This window comes from Giraffa tippelskirchi, chromosome 8, assembly GCF_054371585.1.
Source record: "Giraffa tippelskirchi isolate mGirTip1 chromosome 8, T2T-mGirTip1v1.2.pri, whole genome shotgun sequence".
NCBI lineage: Eukaryota > Metazoa > Chordata > Mammalia > Artiodactyla > Giraffidae > Giraffa > Giraffa tippelskirchi.
Genome location: NC_137282.1, coordinates 47,397,854 through 47,403,693, shown reverse-complemented (window position 1 = coordinate 47,403,693; position 5,840 = coordinate 47,397,854). Strand labels below are relative to the sequence as shown.

At 34.6% G+C, this 5,840-nt stretch overlaps 1 long non-coding RNA gene across 1 annotated transcript; it reads right to left on the bottom strand.

Annotated features, from left to right (window-relative positions):
* Positions 1-468: 468 nt before the first annotated feature.
* On the bottom strand, positions 469-4,707 carry LOC145516228 (uncharacterized). The gene is made up of 3 exons (XR_014061232.1): positions 4,623-4,707; positions 4,283-4,481; positions 469-703 (listed from the first exon to the last, which is right to left on the bottom strand). It is a non-coding gene; the product is annotated as an uncharacterized LOC145516228 (long non-coding RNA).
* Positions 4,708-5,840: the final 1,133 nt, after the last annotated feature.

Below are 5,840 nucleotides of genomic sequence, written 5' to 3'. Positions count from 1 at the left end.
GCTCTAGAGTACAGAGTAGTAATTTAGTTTCCAGTTTCCTAGATTCCTTTGAACAGAACAAAAACACACGGTGGCATTGGTTTTAGGTACAAAATATAGGAATTCAGATAATTTTCAAATTTAAAATAAGAATTAATAAAAAGATAAAGAAAATTTGAACTATAAAGTTTAGACAGAAAACACAGATGTTACTTGAAAATGTAGAATGACTTTATAATCAAGGCGTGTATTTTTTAAGCAAAAATTTAAAAAAAACAGCTAAGTTTTACTACATAAAATAAACAGTTTTTTTCATAGGTCAACAAAAAATTAGAAAAAATCATTATATATATATATATATATATATATATATATATACACGCATAAAATAAGTTCTTAATACTAAAAACATCAATGATCAGTGAGCAAAACACTAATACCACTGGAAAGATGCACATCAAGAGACAATAGGCAATAAAAAAACGTAAATGGAATTAAGCACATCCGTGCTTTACTTCATTGATGATAGTTAAAATGCCAAATAAAAGAATACGGTGACATCTTTCATATACTGAATTTGTGATGATTCAAACTGATAATGATAACACAATATGGATTAAAGTGTGAAAAAAAATAAATACACTGTTTGAAAAGAGATTAAATTGTATAGAGAAACTTCTGCCTCCAGTCATTATTATGTGACAGAACCAGATCGGTCTTCTTCCTGAAAACAAAAGGATAACTGGATAAAACACATAAAACAATTTTTTTAAAAAGATATTCAATGCTAGGCTGTGCAAGATGCTGATAATTTAGAGAAAGAAAACAAATTAGGTCACTGTATCATTCAGTATTGTTTTCCTGGGGCTTCACAACAAATTATCACAGACAGGGTGACTATAACCAGCAGTATTTAATTATTTCACAGTTTTGGAAGCTAGAAGTTCAAAATCAAGGTGTCAGAAGGGCTTTTGAAGTCGCTAGGAAAGAACCCTTCTTTCCTTGTTCCTGTCTCGTGTTCTGAGGCATTTTAGCTTTTGCTGGTGACCAGAAGTCCTTGACTTGAGCAGCGTAACTTCAGTGACCACATTCCACTTTTCCCTGTGTGACTATGTCTCTGTGTGTCCTCTCCTTATGAGGACAACAGTCATACTGGGTTTAGAGCCAATGCTAATCTAGCATGACTTAATCATAATTACTTGTATCTGCAAGACCCTATATTAAAATGAAGTTATACTCTGAGGATCCAGATTAGGAATAGATTCTTTATGGAGGTAATTAACATTAAACGAGCTCTTAATGTGGGGCCCTCATGTAATAAGATTAGTGGTCTTAAGACACACTTTAGAGCTTGTTCTCTTTCTCTCCATTATAAGAAGACACAGAAATATGGCAACTGTCTACAAATCAGGTAGAAAGCTTCCACCAGAAACTGAGTTGCCAGCACTTTGATCTTGAGTTCACTGTTCTTCTGAACTGTGAGAGAAAAAAAAAATTGTTTTTGCCACCCAATCTATAGTATTATTTTTAATAGAAGCTTGAATAGACTAAGACACAGGTGGGTATGAATTTGGAAGAAACTATACACTCAATTGGAGGAGGGCATGGCAACCCACTCCAGTATTCTTGCCTGGAGAATCCCATGGTCAGAGAAGCCTGGAGGGGTACAGTCCAGGGGGTTGCAAAGAGTCAGGCACGACTGAGCCACTAACACACACACGCAATACAAATTGATTTTGTTCCTGAAGGTGTTTTCCATAACTGAGCAGAAAGGGAGTAAGGGAGATGACCAAATGGAGCACAGTGATTATTCTGATCTGAGGAGAGAAAGAGATCAGAATTTAGAAACACTGCAATGTCTGCATCTGAGTGACAGAAGCCTGGGAAGGGAAAGCCTATTCAGAGAAAGAGTTGCAAGCGACAGAACTGGTGTCCCTTTAAGTATTTATCTGAATTGTAATCATCACAGGCAAAGGATAAAATGCCCTAAGTCTGGGAAAGTAACAATTAGCAAGAAGTTGTGAGATGAAGTGTTATCAGTTTGCACAAATGGCTGGGAAACTTTCATTTTCCCAGAAGCCAGAATGAGGAGATGCTTGTGAGCACCTTGCACATCTAACAAGTCCCAGAGGAGTCATACTCAAGTCGTAGAAGCAATAAGCCAGCAAATGCAATCTGCTTTAATCCTATCCTTACAGAAATTAAAAACAAGTCTTGAAAGGATCATGCTGATCTACAAGTAAATCAATTCCCTGCTAAAACAAAATTCAAAATTTTTTTTTTAAAGGAATGCAACCACATCTAGACACTCAATAGGAAAGAATTCACAATGTCTGACAGCAAAAATATCTAGACAATGGAAAAAGAATAAGCAATGACAGACATTATGGAAGAAATAGACAAGGACATTAAAACATTTGCTATAAATATGCTTAAGGTTTTAAACCAAAGCACAGAAAAAATGAAGTGAGAAAATCAAGTAAGAAAGTGATGGAGCTGAAAATACAGCATTCCAAATTAAAACTTCACTAGATACACTCATTGGCATATTAGACAATGCAAAGGAAAAATATCAGCTAACTTGAAAACACTCCAATAGAAAATACAAAAAAGTGATACTCTAATAATTATTTTCTAAGCTGAATATATTAGGGATTTTTTGTGTCTTCTAAAAGAACCGATCTAAAATCATGTATTGGAATGCTGAATAGTCGTGTTCCACTCTTTGTGACCCCATGGACCGTAGTCTGCCAAACTCCTCTGTCCATGGAATTCTCCAGGCAAGAATACTGGAGTGGGTTGCCATTCTCTTCTCCAGGGGATCTTGAGGACCCAGGGATTGAACTGGGTTCTCCTGCATTGCAAGCAGATTCTTTACTGTCTGAGCCACCAGGAAAGTACTGAATACTCTAACCTAAATGTGATTAAAAGGTGAGAGAGTCAACTCCTAGGCAGGCTGATAAGAAGTCCAGGGTCCCTGAGGAGGAGAAAGGAGTCTGGAATTCTCAAGGAGGAAGAAAGGACAAACTTTTTTTTTTCTCTACATTCCTTAGTCTTAGTCACATAAAACATTTTTTTTTTTTCCTTTAAGCCTGGAACTGATGATTACACAACAACTCAGTTTAAACTCTGTAGTAAGGATTATATAACAACAATATATCCTGCTTGAGGACAGTTTCTCCTTCCTGAAAACCTTCTGACTAAACCTGTTATCTTAAAATGTAAATTATGGGAGTAGGTCTAGTGAGATCTTCACAACCTTGAGACAGTTTTTTGATTTATTGTTATCACTAATTTAAAAAATGTATAACTCCCTTGCTAACACTAGCACGGGGTCACTCTCCATCCCCCTTCTGATATCTATGTCAGAAGACTTCTCTGTCTCTGTTCATACTTTAATAAAACTCTGCTATACAAAAGCTCTTGATTGATCAAGCCTGGTCCCTGGTCCCAAAGCTAAATCTTCTTCAGAGATCATGAATCTGACACTGTTCACCTTAAGCTATCGAAGGTATATTTGAAGCAAAAATTGCCTGTAAATTTCTAGTTTCGATGAAAAATGTTGGCTCATAGAGCCAAAGAGCTTGATACACCTCTGGGGTGAGGAAGAGGAAGGAAGAAACCACACAAAGGAACTTCATAATTAAATTGCTAAAAAGAAGGGGTAAAGAAAAAACATGAAAACAATCAGAAAAATAAGACAAATTACAGTCATAAGCAATAAGAAACTTCACCAATTTCTTATCTAAAGCAATGAGAATCAAAGGACAGTGGAATGATATCTTTAAAGCATAGAACAAATACTCCATCAGCATAAATTTTTTTATCAAGTTATATAACAACTTTTAAACCCATGGCTGATTCATGTCAATGTATGGCAAAAACTATTACAATATTGTAAAGTAATTAGCCCCCAACTAAAATAAATAAATTTATAAAAAAAAAAAGTGATAATGAAGAAGGAATTCATAGGGTCTGGACTCCATCTTAGGCCTGTTCGTGCTGATCGTGCTCGGCCACCTCTCTAATGGACTCTGAACTCTGTGCTTAGTGCCTGTGGAAACGACAATAGAAGGATAAGACCCCCTCCGGACAGGGGAATCTTGAAGATTGTATCCAGGTTACTCATCACCTAAGAGAAAACATACACTGATCCCCCTACCTCCAGATAGGTCATAAATTTTTTTCTGTAACCTCGGGCTTATTGATTATTGACTGTTTGGAATGTAACTTCAGGCTTATTGATTATTGACTGTTTGAATACATAACACATGAATGGGGGGGTTATTGTGATTGTATTTACCTTTCCTTTGTTTATGTAAGTCACAAGGAAATTGGGTGGTGGGTTCAGACACGGACACGTGGGGTATAAAAGATTTTCACAACTGCTGGTCGGGGTGCTTGGCTAAGAGGAGACTCTGCCTTGGGCCTGTCGGTGTAATAAACTGCACTTCACTATCTGCATCGTCCTTCTGAGTGAGCTTCTTTCCCGGAACGTGTGGCTGTAACAATATGAGTTAAAGCCATTCTTAAATGTAAATAATTGAATTATTCTTCATTACACATATAGAATAAGAAACGTTTACAGAAGGTACTGATTTAGAATAATAATTGACATCATAAGAAAAATTGAATCTACCTACAGTAATGTTACTGTTGTTTAGTTGCTCAGTCGTGTCTGACTCTTCACGACCCCCTGGATTGTGGCCCACCAGGTTCCACTATCCATGGAACACCTCCCCAGTGGGAAATATATAGGCTAATAATAAAGACTTTTGTGTTCTTGTGTTCTAACTTCTTTAAAAGTTTGCTTAAAGCAGTAATGACAATAATGAATTGAGCTTTAAAGGAAATATTGCTGAATAGTTTTTATAGACAAGGAGGTTTATTATTTGAAGTTAGATTGTGATACTTTAAAACACACATTGTAGAGTGAAGAGCAACCATTAACCATTTAAAGAAAGAAAAGTAGATAATGATCCAATAAAGGAAACAAATAGAATATTAATGAATAATTGGTTAATCAAAAAAAAAAAGGTAAGAAAGGAAATAAACAACAGAAAAGGCAAATAGAAAACAGGTACTAAGATGGTAAATCTGAACGCTATAATATCAAAAATTATATTAAGCTGAAATATTCTTGACACTAAATTTAAAATTTAGCTTGTTAGAATTGGTGAAAAAAAACTATATTTAACTTTAATATTGTTAAAAAGCAGTGCAATTTGTAAATAAAAAGAACACAGATAGATTCAAAGTAAAATAATGAAAAATAGTTACCACACACACAACAATCATAAGAAAGCTGATGTTGCTATGCTAATAAAAGAGAAAATAGAATTCAAGACAGGAAATATTACCAGATATACAAATTATATATTATAATGCCAAAGTGATCAATTCATAATAAGCTATTATTATAAATGTGTATGTCCTTAATAACATAGAGTATAACTTGAAATATGTGGGAAAAAACGTGTGTCCAAAATTATAGTTAGCATTTCAACACTTTTCTCCATAATTGAGAGATGCAAATAAAAATTTAAGAAAACAGTATAAGTTTGAAAATCATTATCAATCTGGTTAATCTTATGCATCATAGTTACCAGACTTTGTTTCTCATTTATTGTAATTTACTGACATCTTTTAAATCATTTTCATTCAGCAAATCTACTGATGGGATGGAATACTAAGAATTAGAGTCATCCTCTTCCCCTGTCACTTCGTGGGGGTAATTTTCTCAATATAAGTAAGATATAATTTGTCAAAATGTTTGGAGTTTTATCAGTCTTCTCACTAAGTATAATTTCTGCATTCATATGCATGAATTATTCTGCATTGTTTTATTTTACACCTATTGA